Below are 15,999 nucleotides of genomic sequence, written 5' to 3' on the forward strand. Positions count from 1 at the left end.
CCATTGTGTGGGGAGACTCAAGACTCTCCCCACTGACCATGCCCACCCCATCTGGGCTCCTGGCCACTTTCCCTTCCCCTCTCAGCTCTTCCCTCACTTGGTCTCTGCCTGGAAGACTGTGTATCCCATTCCCCTCCTCATCTGCCTGATATCAAGTACCAGGAGACACAGGGAGACTTCTGTTGAACTTTTTATTGAAGAAGTTTTCAAACACATATAAAATAAAGCGACTATTGTAAGGAAGCAGCTTCAACAGTTATCAACACATGGCCAATCATGTTTCATCTCTGCTCCCAACCACTCCTTCCTCCTCTTCAGATATTCGACTCTTTGCGACCCATGGACTGTAGCCCACCAAGCTCCCTTGTCCATGGGATTCTCCAGCCAAGAATACTGGAGTGGGCTGCCATTTCCTTCTCCAGGGGATCTTCCCAACCCAGGGATCAAACCCAGGTCTCCCGCATTGCAGGCAGATGCTTTAACCTCTGAGCCACCAGGGAAGCCCTAGATATTTGGGAGGAAATTTCATCAGTTACTATTTCACTATGTAACTCTATAAGAACTCTTTTTTACAAAAATAGTACCACAATACTACTATCCCATCTTCACAATTTAACAATAGTTTCTTAAATCACCAAAGATGCCGTCAGAGTTTACATTTCATCAATTATTTTATACATTTCTTAGGAAGACTGAATCAAGATTCAAATGAATCCCATACACTGTGTTTGATTCATATGGATTTAGGTTGCTTTTTTTCCTTCAATTTATTTTAATTTATAAGCTTCCTATCCATCTCTTATTTTTCTCTTTACAATTTTCACTTAGTTGTTGTTGGAAAACTTGTGTCTTTTATCTGCAGAATTTCCCACAATCTGGATTGTGTCAGTCTTGAGGGCATCATTCTAATCCTGTTCCTTTGTCACTGTATTTCCTTAAATTGGTAGTTATAGGCTTGATCAGATCCACGTTCATTTCTCCTTCCCCTCCCTCTCCTCTTGCTCCCTCTTCTGCTTCTTTTTCAGGACAATTCTATTTAATATTTGATATTTCATTCTTCCATCAGGGCATGTACAATGTCTGATGATATTTCTTTTTGCGTTATTACCAGTCACAGATGATCAATGCCTGGATCCATTAACTCATTGAAAGTGAAAATGAAAGTCACTCAGACATATCTGACTCTTTGCGATCCCATGGACTATAACCTGCCGGGCTCCTCTGTCCATGGGGATTCTTCAGGCAAGAATACTAGAGTGGGTTGCCATTCTACAGGGGATCTTCCAAACCCAGGGACTGAACCCAGGTCTCCCGCATTGCAGGCAGATTCTTTTCTGTCTGAGCCACCAGGGAAGCCCAAGAATACTGGAATGGGTAGCCTATCCCTTCTCAAGGGGATCTTCCCAATCCAGGGATCAAAATGGGGCCTCCTGCATTGCAGGCAGCCAGATGAGCAACCATTTTTTACCAGCTGAGCTACCAGGGAAGCCCATTAACTCATTAGGGATGCAAAATGGTGATATTTAACTCCATGATTCCTTATTTGATAACTGGCAAGACAATATCAATGATTCTCTAGTGTTTTTGGTTTTTTGAAGCCTGGATTATCCAGAAAGAGCTCAAGGGAACAAGATTTCTTGGGTTCTTCCATGTTCATAACAGTTCGGCTTTTATATTGAAGGTCAATTTCACTCGGTATAAAAATCTTTTGTTCATATTTCCTGAAACATGTCATTATATTGTCCTGTAACATAAAGTATTGCTGTTGAAAATTCAGATGACAATTTGTTTTTCTTTCCTTTATAAGTGATTTGGTCTTTTTGCCTGTATTCTAATTTTTTTTTTTTTTTTCCTTTAAAGCCCTAGATATAAGTCTCAGGGTTGATTTGCCCAGGCAGATGGTATGCTTCTTCTGTATGAAATTTCAGGCCAGGCTCTCTGTAAGGAGCATTTCCTTGAGTTATAGATTTCTGTATTTGTTCTGTCCCATTGCTTTGCTTTCCTTCAGGGATCTTCATTAATTCCTATTGCATGAATGCTGACTCTTCCTTTTCTGTATTTTCTCTGCTCTATCACTCTCAAATCTTTTTTTATCTCTTTATCTCTCTTTTGAAACGCCCTCCTTCTATCTTAGTTTTCTTTGAAAAATATTCTCTATTATGGTTATTTTCTCTTCTATTCCTATTCTTTTCATCTTCATTTATGAAACAGATTCTTGTTCTTTTATATTTATTTTCTGACTTTATCATCATCCTTTTCAAAACATCTTTCCCTAATCACCTGACTTCTGAGCTCATCTATTGTTACTTTATGTTTTAATTTCATAATTTCTATCATTTAAATTTTTTCTCTAATTTTTTGGAAATATGAAGTTTTCCCCTCCTTTGTGGACATGTTTTTCTGACATGTACCTTTACTAATTGTAGAATATGTTATTTTACAATTCATTGTTCTTTTTCTCATAATTTTACTCAGGATCAAACCTTAATGGCTTCCTGATGCTCCTTTTTAAAATAAAAGGAATTTTCCAGTACTTTTAGGAGACATCAGGTGAGTAAGGTTATTTTCCTAGCTTCATGGATCTTTAGCGCCTCATTCTGTTGAGTTTACAAAGTGACTGTTCTCACTACTACTGCAAAACAAATCGCCCCAAATTTAGTGTATAAAACAACCACTTTCCTGTGTTCATGGATTCTGTGGGTCAGACATTCACAAAGAGAGCAGTGAAGAAGGCACGTCTGACATCACGATGCCTGGGGTCCCGGCTGGAAGATATCTCTTCCATTCACCTACCTGGTGCTGTCTGCCAGCTGTCTGCCAGCTGTCTGCTAGAATACCTACCTGTGATCTCCTCATGTGGCTCATTGGGCTTCCTCACAACATGGTGGATGATTTCCAAGAGTGAATATTTTAAGAAAGAAGTGGACATGCATGGCATTTGAGCAGTCTTGGAAGCCACACGGCCTCTATCTCTATTGGTCAAGTCAGTCACAAAGTTCCAGTTAGGTACACAGGTCCCACCATTTAAAGGGACAAAAGTCAAGGCCACATTGTAAGAAGGGCATGTGGGATGAGATGATTTTCGCAGTCATCTTTGGAAAATAAAATCTGCCTCAGTAATTACATACATAAATGTGTGTATATTATATAACACATATGCATGCACACACACACACACGTTTGTACTTCTTGAGGTCCCCTGATCCTCCATCCTCCAACCCCATTTTTGTCTGGAGTTTTCCTTTCTTTGTCCCTAGTATTCCTGTCCTGATTAGTTTGGATTCTACTCTCCAAGTCCCGGTGTGGGACTTTGTCATTAAAGAGGGCTTCAGCCTATTAGTTTTAAGAGTGTATAGGGGAAGCAAAAATGAGTTTATGGGACCCAGATGGTTCTCAGCATCATCAGACATCACTGCACAGCAGTCCCCTGGCACTCATATGCCAACTGGAAGTATTGCATATGAGAAGCATTTTCTAGTTTCAGCTGCTTTTGAATGGGCCTGCGATTGAGTACAAGTTGGTGATGTGAGAATTCAACTGTTCTCAGGAGCATCAGAAGCCCAGGCGTCTTCCTTCTGCTTTCGGCTTCACAGAAACCAGTATCACGCGAGCCTAGTAACAGTGGCTTGTCCCACCCAATCAGTATTTTGAGCTTATGGGTTATGTCACCTAGCTTTGCTGTAGAAGTTGTCTGTGACTCTTCTGATTTCTTTATTCTAGTTGCTTTTCTGCAGGTGGGGGACAGGAAGGGTGGCATATGAGTCTGTTAGGTCTGTCATAACAAAATACCACAGGCTGGGTGGTTCAACCAACAGAAATGTATTTCCCACAGTTTTGGAGGCTAGAAGTACAAGATTCAGGTGCTGTCAGGGTTGGTTTCTGTGAGACCTTTACTCCTGGCTTATAGACAGCCACCTTCTCTCTGTCTTCACATGGTCTCTCCTCTGTGAGCACATGGAGAGACGGAGAGTGATCTCGCGTGTCTTCTCCTCTTCCAAAGACACCACTCCTGCTGGATTAGGCCCCTTATGAACTTATTGAACCTTAATTATATACTTTAAGGCCCTATCTCCAAGTACAGCCGCTTTGGGGGTGAGAGCTTCAACATGTGGATTTCAGGGGGACAGGGTTCAGTCGGTAACAGGGAGCACTTGGGGAGAGGCTACCACCGCATTCTGCCGTCTTCCCAGAACGAGAGAGGTTCTGGATGCAGTCCGTACAGGCCAGTGACCCAGGGCAGGGAATTCAGCGGAGAAAGGTGGGGAGTGCTCTGGGGGTGAAGGGAAGATGCCATCAAGCACTTGACAAAGGCCCCCCACGGCTGGGCTCCTGCCTCCATCGAGCAGCTCCTTGGTTTTCTTACACACACCGTTCTGCTCCTGAGTCTCCGTGCCTTTGTGCCCACAGTCGTGACTGCCTGCAATGCCTTTCCTCGCTTCCCTGTCACTTCTCTCCAGTTCAACCAAGAGCTCCTATTTTATCTTATCCTTTAGAATTTATCTTGAGCATCTCCTTCTCCAGAAAGTCTTCCCAGATGTCTAGCTGGCTGCAGGAACCCACCATCTCCATGGTCCCAGACTGCGCCTGCATGCACACACACACATGCACACACACACCGCTCCTCATTGCACGTCCCTCACTGCAGTGTAATTGTGTTTTTATGAGCACCTACACCACTAGACTGTTAAGCCTCCTGAGGGCAAGGCCTGTGTCTTGTCACCTGCAGCAGACTGGATCCCTGCTCTCAATGCATTCCCCTCATCACAGAATTCACTCTCTATGCCATCACCATGGCTTCATGGTGGATAAACAGACTTCTCTACCTTTATACTCTGGGGTTGGGCATGGGATTTGTTCTGGCTAGTGATGTTGGCAGAAGCTTTAAATGTGCTCAGGCGGTTTGTTTTGTCACCTGTGTTCCTGTGATCTCCCTTGAGAAAAACATGCTCCAGGCTGGCCACTGGTCCATGTGGAATATGGGGATATGAAGAGCAGACCAAGCCCAGCCAACCTGTGGTCTGAAACAGAAACCCCTGCTGACTCCCCCTACCCCAGTGCACCTAGGAAAGAGAAAGATAAATACCTCTCGTTGGGATTTGGAGGATGTTTGTTTTGCAGCATTACTGCAGCAACAGCTGACAAAAACAACATTCATCCTAGTGTTCCAAGCCCGGCACAATCCTGGACCAAAAGACGTTTGCTAAGTAAAGAAGCAAATACATCCTTTGATCGAATACCTTTGCAGTATGAGTTGGTTCTAGTCACCTCCCCTGCTGAGACCTCTTGTATCTCTTCTTTGCAAAGGGGATAATGTCGGTTTCTTTGTAGGATTGCTGTGAGGATTCAATAAAATAACTAGGTACAGCTCCTGGCACTTTTTGCCCAATAAGTGCCATTTTTCTTCCTCCTTCTTCACTCCTTGACATCTTTAAATGAGCTCTTAAGATAAAATGATGGGGGCCCAGGGAGCTGAGCGGGGAGAGGGAAAAACTTACTCTAGGCGCATGGGCCTCGGGCCCTTTAACTCCAGTGGGGGGAAGCCTCTTCTTATCCTTCCCCTTCCTCTCCTCCTTTGTCCACAGGGTTCTCCCCTGAGTCACTGCCAATCACCTCTCCCTGGCCCAGAGAAGAGGAGATGTCTCAGATCCCAAGAGTGGCTCGGCAATTCCTTGGCAGCATGTGGCTGGGCTCCCTTAAGAGGCTGGGAAGCTTACACTTCCTCTGTCTTGGACCGCAGCTGCTACGTAAGAGGCCTGACTACTCTGAAAGCACCAGGCTGGGAGGAAGCCAGGCCAGCCACGTGGGGAGAGAAAGGCCACACCGAGGAGCACTAAAGCGCCACACGTAGGAGTGAAGCCTCTTGGACTTTCCAGCCCAGCGCAGCTCACCTGTCAGCTGAACACAGCAGAGTGAGCGGCCTCGACCGATGCCAGGTGGAGCGAGAGCCCGGTTTCCTACAAGATGGGGAGAATGTTTCTGTTGTTTTAAGTCATTAAGTTTTGAGGTGGTTTGTTACACAACAGATAAATTAATAAATAAATGAAACTCTCTATATATAATATATATGCTATATATCATTACATACAATGCACATTTTTATTATTATTCCTGAACCTTTGAGAGGAAGTGGTAGAATGACCTTGAATATTTCTGTGTGTATCTCTAATGAATCAAATATCATTTTACAAAACAGTACAGTTATCAAATATTGACACAATATTATTATTCATTCAGTCCCTATTCATATTGGGTCAATGATCAAAATAATGTCTTTCATGTTGATTTTTTTTTCAGTTCCAGAATCCAGTTCAAGATTAGATATTACATTTAGTAGCTGTATTACTGTAAGTAGGTGCATAACAAGTCACCCCAAAACTTAACATCTCACCGTTTCTGTCGGTCAAGAATCTGGATGTGGCCTCACTGGGCTATTTGGCTCAAGGCTTCAGCTGAGGTGTTATCCAAGGCTGCAGTGATCCTAAGATACAACTGGGACAGGATCTGCTTCCAGGCTCACTCAGGGATTGCTGGCAGGATTCAGTCTACTGGCCTGAGGGCCTCAGTTTCTTAAAACACTGGCCTCTCCACTGGGCAATCTCACAATTTGGCGATTTGCTTCATCAAACCAAGGAAGCTGAGAAGAATGAGAGAAAGAATGCTAGCAAGACAGAAGTTACAGTCTTTTGTAATCTAAACACATTCTTCTGGATTCTCAGACATGATATTCCATCACCTTTGCTGTACTCTGTTCATTAGAAGCAAGTCATCAGCATGTAAGCAACCTAAGTGTCCATCAACAGGTGAATGGATAGGACTTCCCAGGTGGTTCAGCGGCTAAGAATCCACCTGCCAATGCAGGGGACATGGGTTCCATCCCTGGTCTGGGAAGATTCCCCAGGCCATGGGGCAACTAAGCCTGTGTGCCACAACTACTGAGCCCCAACTACTGAAACCCGTGCACCCTGGAGCCCATGCTCTACAACAAGAAAAGCCACTGCAATGAGAAGCCTGCATACTCGAGGGTAGCTCCAGCCTGTGCCAACTAGAGAAAGCCTGCATTCAGCAACAAAGACCCAGCACAGCCAAAAATAAATAAATAAAATTAAAAAAAATAAAACAGGTGAACGGATAAAAAGACATGATGTATTCATACAATGTAATATTAGCCATGAAAAGAATGAAATATTGCCATTTGCCGTAACATGGATGAACCTAGAGAATACCACACTAAGTGAAGTCAGAAAGACAAATATTATATCATTTACATGTGGAATCTAAAAAAAATATATCTAAAAAATGAAATTATTGACAAGCAGAAACAAACTCACAGGCACAGAAAACAAATTTATGGTTACCAAAGGGGAAAGATGGGGAGGTGGCAGGGATGGATAACTTAGGGATTAACAGATTCACCCCACTATACATAAAATAGATAAACAGCAAGGATTTACTGTATAGTTCAGGGAACTATATTCAGTGTCTTATAACAACCTATAATGGAAAAGAATCTGGGGAAAAAAAAAAAAACTGAATCACTTTGCTGTATACCTGAAACGACCACAATATTGTAAGTCAACTATATTTCAAGAAAAAAAGAAGCAAGTCACCAGACCCAGGCACATTCAAGGCGAGGTGATGATACATAAGACACAAAAGAGGGGGTTATAATTGGAGACCACCTTAGAAGCCTGCCTGCTGGCTTAGAAGCCAACCTGGAATGGTTTCTCAGCCTTTTCCTTTATCTTTCATGTCACTGACATTTTAAATATTGCAGGCTAATTGTTTTTTGCAAATGTCTCTCAGTCTGGATTTGTTTGCTGGTTCCTCACGATGAGACTCGAGTGATGTGTGTGGTTCTGGGGGCAGGAATACTGTACACCTGTGTTCTTCCCTCCCGTCCATCATATCAGGAGACACATGATGTCGGTGGGTCCCATTATTAGTGACCTCAGCTTGTGTCAATGTTGATGAAAAAATTAATCAGCAGTCAATCTAAGAAAGAAATGGAACATTTTATGTGAGCCAACCTGAGAATTATAATCTGGGAGACAGTCTTTCTAAGAGCTCTGAGAACTGTTTGGAACTCTTTGGGACTCTCTGGGGAGGCCAGTATATATGTGAGTTTGGCAAGGGGGTACACAGCAACCAAGCCCACCTTGTGGGAAAAGGTTACTATTATTCAGAGGAACAGAGATCTTAGTTCATGGCTTTAGTGCTTTTCCAAGTATGGGAAGATGCAAGAATCTGAGTTTATAAAATTTTTCCTGAACATATCCAGCTATCTGAGGACCAGTTCTATCAGTTTCCCTAGAGGCACAAAGTGCCTTATCCGGATCCCTGAACCCATTTCAAAACGTACTGTAGGTCAGCAACTGCAGTCAATAACAGCTTGATTCCTGTAGAACTGGGGGGTGGGTAACATTTTTTATAACATTCTTAATCTCTTCTCTTTCAGTCTTAATTTTGACCAAAGTTTGGGAGGCATTTCATGACCAATGTGTCCCATAGCCTTAGGGATGCTCATTCTCAAGTCAGATGAAGATTTCATTGATAAGCCACTCACTGTGCTATTACCCTGTTAAGAGCAACCAAAAGCCTCTGGACTGCCTTTCTTACTAATCTGCTGTGGTTCAGGAAACAGTTCCCTTTTATTGCTTCCTCCCATATCTAGAGTTAACACTATTACCATCATGATCTTACAGGACTATGCTGCTGCTGCTGCTGCTGCTGCTAAGTCGCTTTAGTCATGTCCGACTCTGTGCGACCCCATAGATGGCAACCCACCAGGCTTCCCCATCCCTGGGATTCTCCAGGCAAGAACACTGGAGTGGGTTGCCATTTCCTTCTCCAATGCATGACAGTGAAAAGTCAAAGTGAAGTCGCTCAGTCGTGTCCGACTCTCAGTGACCCCACAGACTGCAGCCCATCAGGCTCCTCTGTCCATGGGATTTTCCAGGCAAGAGTACTGGAGTGGGGTGCCATTGCCTTCTCCTATATATTTGGTCAACTGTTTCAAATTGCCTAGTCACCATTATCTTTATCAGAGGCTCAGTCACACATTTGGAAACGCAAGAAACAATAATCTTGTAAAAGAATCTTGTAAAATAGGCAGAATACAAGTAATACAGCTAGTAATATTAATAAGGTCAGAAATAAGTATTTTAGCTAAGAACTTCCCTTAGATGTGGCTGGTATCTCCCCAGGTCATCTGACCAGTCTGTTCTGTACCACTCAACGTCTTTAAAGGAAATGATATATTGACATTTTAATAACAAGTTCACCAAAGATATCTGCACATACAAAGCGAGTGGTGGATCACCGTGACCCTTTACAGGATTGAGAAAAGAAAGATGCCTGTTAAGGAGTTACGTGACTAGTGTCACAAGGAGAAAAATGGATCTTTCTGGTTAAGCAGGTATTTCTGCCACTGTCAAGGTCTAGTTAACATGCAATGCAGATGTACAAAGTGTGCTAGAGGGAAGAGAGGAAGTGAAAGAGCAGAGAAAACTGTGTTTAAATTTTTCTTGTCTTTTAAAGTGTGAATTTTTAGAATTTTTTATTTCACTTGTTTTTTAAGTGTGAATTTTCATTTCATCCATCGGATTACTTGGTTAAAATGGTGCTCAGGCTTCCACAATCTTAACTACCCTGCAATTCTGCCTCTGGCCTGGAAAGTTCTTTCAATTTTTCAAACATCATTAAAAAGAGAGAGAGAGACTAACTCTCTTAGCAGAGCAACTGTGGGGAGACATTAAGCCTGGAAACTATTTTAGGATGAAAATTCTCAGTGTCCTGGATCAGACCCTCATTCTTTACCTCTGCCTTTTGCACCCAAGACACCCTCACTGAAGGCCCAAGTGGTGGCTGGCGCGCTTGAGGAGTGAATACTCGTTCACACCTATGTTTCTTTCAATTGCTGGTCCCTTTACCTAGGAAGCCCTAGCTCATCGCTACCTTCTTTCCCACCTGCAGAACTTCAACTCATCTCTTAAGCCCAGGTCTGCAGTCTTCAGCTCCAGGAATAAGGCCGTCACACTGCAGAGTCCCAGGGGCCAAGTCACATCATGTTCCACGTCGAGCCTGATCCCCCTGGAGCTGTGCGAGCCTGTGCTCTTGTTCTGGAGACCTCTGTCCCCACCCCCAGCCTCACCTCACACAGCACATGGACTGACTAGTGCTTGTTTAGATGTAGGTCTGTCTCCTCTAATCAGAAGGCAAGCCTAGGCTTGTTCACCTCTCTGGGCCCCATATCCAGTATGTGCTCAACAGCAATTGCTCAGTGACCACTCGGGCGCACCCTCTTCACCCCTGACCAACATCGGTAGCAAAGAATTTCATTATCTATAATCTGGTAGTAACACAGTCTACCTTTCCACCTTTGTATTCACTGGGGGCATCACAAAGTTCTGGCAATAAAATTCCAGACTCTGCAGGTCCCACAGGAAGGCCTCCCTTTATAAGAACAGCAGATGCAGTTAAACATAGCTTTTTGACAGATTTGTAGGGTTGAAATGGAGACTCTCACCTCTGAGAAAAGAGATAGGGTCTGGAGAAACCTATATGCCATGATACCTACTCTGAAACAAGCTGGAGAGCCTGCAGACTGACTCAGGGGCAGAGGCCCAGCCTCTGTGATGTGAGGTGAGAGCAACAGAGGGAGCTGCAGAGGGAGGGGTTCCAGGAGCTAAACCAGGAAGTGAGCTGGGGTCTGATCCCCTCTCGAAGGTCACTGTTAGTAACACAGGGCTTCCCAGGTGACTCAGTGGTAAAGAATCCACCTGCCGATGCAGGAGACGCAGTTTCGATCCCTGGGTGGGGAAGAGCCCCTGGAGGAGGAAAGAGCAGAGGAGCCTGGCAGCCTACAGTCCATAGAGTCACAAAGAGTCAGATACGACTGAGCACGCACACAGGTTAATAACATAAGGGAAGCACCCAGTTGGGTTTTTCTGCTATAAGAGATACCAAGGTCTCATCTCATAGCCTGGAACACTGCCCAGGACCCCTCCAGCTGCCACTTGGTTGAGACTTTGGATGGTCTGGACCCAGGTAATGAACAGGAACCTCTGACTTCTTGCACCGGTGAGGACCTGTTCCCGGGAAGGCCTGGGTCATTCTCAGTCCTCTTTGGGCTTCTCATCTACACATATTGAGAATGACAGATGCCAAGTGCAGACTGAGGTTTTTGCTTTTTTGTTTGTGTTCCAACTCCAAGCCCATTACTACGCTAGCCTTGGACTCCAGGGGGCGCTGCCCCATGCTCAGGAGGTACCACCCTTGGTTAAATAGGATTACAGGTCACTGAAATAATACTTAATCATTTAACCAAAGTGACAATAAAAGATTTCAAAAGCAGATAAAAAAAATTAATAACTTAAAAGCTTGGAAAGAAACTTACAATCTGTTATCAACAGCAGCTCAACAGTCAAAAAAAAAAAAGTGTTCTCTTAACAGAAAAACCTAACTGAGGTTTTGCACCATCCTACCTTTAATATTAAAATTCATTGACTCAATTAAACTAATTCTAATCTTAGTCTTGACTACACATAGAATTTCTTAAGAACTTTTCCCTCTTGCAAAGCTTCCACAACTTTCTATACCCATATTAATCTGTCCCTTATTTTCTTTCCCATTTAGAAATAACCAGCTTTAGGACTAAATTTCCTTCTTTCTCTTAAAAAAATGCCTTTTCATTTCTTATACCTTCTTTTCCTTGCATACAAAGATGTTTTCCTTATTAAATTTTAGTTTTTATTTCGTATATTAGAATTCTCAACTCTTAAAAAACTTAATTTCTAGTGAAAACTAAGAAATAAGCAATTATGAATTGTCTTTTACATTAACACTCTGTAGACTGGCAAACTTGTACATTAGTCAATAAATATATTGTTTAACTTAACGAAATTCTAAAGTTTCAAGGTACCAAATATCTGAAGAAACTGTTTTTAAGTAGACAGCCATAAAACATAACTATTCCTAAAGAGTTCTCCTTAAAAAAACTCATCTCATTTACATTTAATTTACTTTTAAAAAATTTCATCATACCAAGTTATTTTTCTTGCTGACAAATTTTGCAGCAGATCTTATTTGACTTCCAGTAAGCCTAGATACTATAAAAAATTTATGTCGATGGCTCCAAGGACATGTCTGATTAAACCAGCAAAAATGGACCTAAATGCCAAAGTTAATTTAATACTGAATATTTCCCAGCTCACATAAACCTGAAATTTCTTTGGTTTCTTTTATATTTCTGAGAATTTATGTAATGCTTAATTCCTTTTAAGCCAATTAAATAGAGCTCATTAATCTTGTTAATAAGGTCTGTAAATAGAGATACATCGTATGTATAAGGTACACACAGACATATAGACAGACACAACTAGAGATCTCATAGCTTCATTTTAACTTAGTTGTGAATCAGGGGTTACAATATAAAACTCACTAGTTTATAACTAACAGTTTAGTTTATAACTAACAGTTGGAATAAGTTAAGTTTAAAAAGGTATCCCCCTACCCCCCATTTTTCTTGTCAGTTTCAGGAACTGGAGATGTCTAGATAAGACAGGAGTTCCTGAGAGCCTTGGTAGAATATTCACATTTCAAGGCACAGGGAGAGAAAAGCAAGTTTCTCCTAGAACTTGTTCCCTTAGGGTCAGAATTCTGAAAAGATGTCTTATCAAGCTGGCAGAATTAGTTTCGTATTGTCAAATGAGCCCAACCTCAGGCATTTTTCTCTCGAGTCTAAAGAATATCATGGTCACACACTGTTACCAATAATAATAATAATAATTTTGGCTTTAGTCATGGAATCAGAACTAAAAGCCAGTCCAGTTTTGCAGGATGCATCCTAAAGGGCTGTTTTTAGGTACTGAAATTGTGTTTGCTATGTCCACCAATTAAAATAGTGCACCTTCTCTAACACAAACACGCACACACACACACAAAGATAAACAACAAACCAATTCCAAAAGGCTCAAAGCCCAATCAGTTCCAAAAGGCTCACTTTGATACAACAGCATAAAAGCCTATACACAAAGAAATTCAAGCCATTTTCCTTCCCTTTTACAAAACAGTTCCAGTTGGTGGTCCCTTCCTGGTGGTCAAAACTGCTCCTGAATCAAACTCAGGTATGTTCACTCAACAAGCAGCAAGGCCAATATACCTACGCCAGGTTGTGGAGAAAGAAAGTACAGGGTTTACCTGCAGGGCACTCAGCAAGGGGGTGGGGGACAAGCCTCAGATCAATTCCACTTGGTCTTTCCCGGAGGCAGGGGCGGGGGTGGTTATAAAGCAGAACAACCAAGAGGCTGGGATTAATCATCATCTTGGGACTTTTCTGTGACATTTTTTAACCTTTCTTTCAGTTGAAGTGAAGAAGTGAAGTCGCTCAGTCATGTCCGACTCTTTGCGACCCCATGGACTGTAGCCTACCAGGCTCCTCCGTCCATGGGATTTTCCAGGCAAGAGGACTGGAGTGGGTTGCCATTTCCGTCTCCAGGGGATCTTCCTGACCCAGGGATTGAACCCAGGTCTCCCGCGTTGCGGGTAGACGCTTTACCGTCTGAGCCACAATACCTTCTTTAAGTTGAAGTGTAGTCAATTTACAGTGTTGTATCAGTTTCCGTATAAAGGTGATTCAGTTATACATGTATGTGTATATGTATGTGTGTGTTTATACATATATATGTATGTATGTATATATATATACACATATTCTTTTTCAGATTCTTTTCCATTATAGGTTATTACAAGATATTGAATATAGTTCCCTGTACTTTCTGTGACATTCAAGTTCTGAGAGTCAGGATGTCTCTGAGAGTCACGACCACCTCTGGCCAGGTGGTCCAGGCCTCAAGGGGTTTGTTAACTTATCTTGCCCTGGAGAAACCACCTAAGTTTATACATTAACGACATCAATAACAGCAGTTCCAGTACGTTAACAATGCTACTCACAACAGCAAGGGCAGTACATTAACAATGTTCTCAACAGAAGCAATTTTAGTCATCTGACCCTGGTTGATGAGTGTTCGGTTAGCACAGGGCTGAATTCAGAGGGGAAAAGAAAGGGAATAAAGTTTGGGATAGACACTTTAATCATAAATTCAAAAGGGAACGTGGGTTTAGAAAGACTCTGATTCAATAGGATGGGCGGCCGGAAGGGCTTGAGGGGCTCTGGCAGGGTGACGCCACGAGGAACTCCAGGCCCCCTCCCCCTCCCCTCCCAACGCGGGAGGGGAGCTCTTCCCAGCCTGTCTGAGAGCGAGTAGGGATCCCAGCGTCTTTAAGAGAGTCCCAGGGGAGAGGCGGGCTGAGGCGCAGCACTGGGAACAAAGACCCACGGAAGGGTCCTGCCGAGCGCAGCTCCCCGGGGGCTGGGGCGAGGGCCGCCCACACCCCCTCGGCTCCTCCCTCTCCTCCCTTGCTTCCACCCAGAGGCCCATCGCGCAGCCAGAGCTGCGCCAACTTCGCCAACGTTTCCCAAGTTGCTGGGGCGCAGGGGTGGGAGCTGGGTGGGGTAAGGAAGAAGAAGAGGAGGAGGAGGAGGGCTCCCCGGGCGCCTTGGACGCGGTTCAGGAATCTGCCGCCGCTGCCGGCCGCTCGCGGACTCCGGCCGAGCAGGGAGGGAGCCAGGCAGGACCGCTTGCTCGCTGCGCAGGACGGCGCCCGCCTGGCGCCGCTTTCCGCCCGGCGTGCGAACCGGAGGGGCCGCGCCTCCTTTCCGCCCCGCCGCTGTCCCCCCGGGGGCGGCGCGCAGAGCCGGGGCCACTAGGGCACTGGAGTCCCAGAGCTGCTTCTGCCTGGTCCTGCCGGGAGGAGGGCAAAGTTGCGGGCGGATGCTGCCGGCGCCGGACCCTAGCCTCGGAGAGTCGGATCCACCCCCGCTGGAGGAGGCTCCGTGGCGGGGTAAGTAGGGCGACCGCATCCCCGGAGCTGCCGCCGGGGGTAGGGGGTGGTGGCCCAATGGTGCACACCCCGACCATCCCTGGTCGGGCGCGCGCGCGCCAAACTTTGGAAGAAGAGGGGAAGAAACCGAAGGTGGGAGAGGGAGTTCTCGGCTCGGGGCAAGTTCCACGCAGGCACCCATACCTCCAGACCCACTGCAGCCAGATTCACAACTGCCTGATACGCACAGCTCATCACCCATCGAGCCACAGGCAACGCATGCACGCCACACCGACCGCTTCAGCCCGACTGTACAATTCTGGGAGTGTTTGGATCTTTTACACCAAGCATGTCCTCCAGCCCTCAAGTAAATCCACTGTCTTTGTCTGCTGCCCCACAGTGAGGCGTCCCCAAAGCGAGACTGGCCAGGAGAGGGGCTGCCTTGGCTTTGAAAAGTCGTTGCCAGCACCTCGAGGCTGAGGAGTGGGGAGGAGAAATCAGACATTGCAGTCGGCTCTCCGGGTTCGTCAGGAGTGAGTTTGGTGTGGAAACTCAGTGTCTGGTTGATGTGTCTGGGTGTGCGCCGTCCTTCTGGAGGCGAGGCCGGGAGAAAGGAGGGAGTGATTCATAAACTCAGACCCGCCAGTGTTAGGGTCTGTGAGCAGAGAAGACTGGCAGGCAGTGATGCCCTGGACAGCTGGGTGGTGGCAGTGACAGGGCCTGAGAGGGAAGCACAGACCCTTCCCCCGAGCGGATGTGCTTCCTCACAGGGACTTCCAGGGGATGGGCTGAGGAGATTCCAGCCGTGTGTGTGTGTGTAAAACGTGGTAGGGGATGTTTAAGACTGAGTTCGTGGAGAAAGCATGGCGGTCCTGAAGTCTTATTTTCACTGCAACCGAAGTTGTGTCTGATTTTGGGTACCCTGGTGTCCTGGGACTCCAGGATGTTTCAAAGGTTGTCCTGGATCTAGTACAGTGCCAAGCACGTCGCTGGTACTCAATAAATAGTTGTCGAACAATGACACCCATAATTTATATGTGTTAGGGACATTCTATGAGCCAAGCCAGGTGGCCTCAACTGGGTTGGAAGTGGTTTTTCTGCAGAGGACGGGGCCCTGAG

The 15,999-nt window shown here is 44.9% G+C and overlaps 1 protein-coding gene and 1 long non-coding RNA gene across 17 annotated transcripts in view; one reads left to right on the top strand and one right to left on the bottom strand.

Moving 5' to 3' along the window:
- Positions 1 to 3,668: 3,668 nt before the first annotated feature.
- Positions 3,669 to 15,999, bottom strand: part of LOC102392882 — a 43,050-nt gene continuing 30,719 nt past the window's right edge. Inside the window, exons 4-5 of one of the 2 annotated variants that reach the window (XR_003109071.3) lie at positions 6,389 to 6,634; positions 3,669 to 5,954 (exon numbers count right to left, since the gene is read on the bottom strand). This is a non-coding gene — a long non-coding RNA (uncharacterized LOC102392882). Of the gene's footprint in view, positions 5,955 to 6,056; positions 6,635 to 15,999 lie in introns of those variants that run through there. The other variant, XR_006550845.2, reaches the window with a different exon arrangement.
- The window catches only part of CHST3 (carbohydrate sulfotransferase 3), a 38,611-nt gene continuing 36,852 nt past the window's right edge, over positions 14,241 to 15,999 (top strand). For all 15 annotated transcript variants that reach the window (XM_006062998.4, XM_006063000.4, XM_006063002.4 and 12 more), the window contains exon 1: positions 14,241 to 14,901. The gene's annotated coding sequence lies outside the window, so the exon portion shown is untranslated. The remainder of the gene's footprint in view (positions 14,902 to 15,999) is intronic.

Source organism: Bubalus bubalis, chromosome 4, assembly GCF_019923935.1.
Source record: "Bubalus bubalis isolate 160015118507 breed Murrah chromosome 4, NDDB_SH_1, whole genome shotgun sequence".
Lineage (NCBI taxonomy): Eukaryota > Metazoa > Chordata > Mammalia > Artiodactyla > Bovidae > Bubalus > Bubalus bubalis.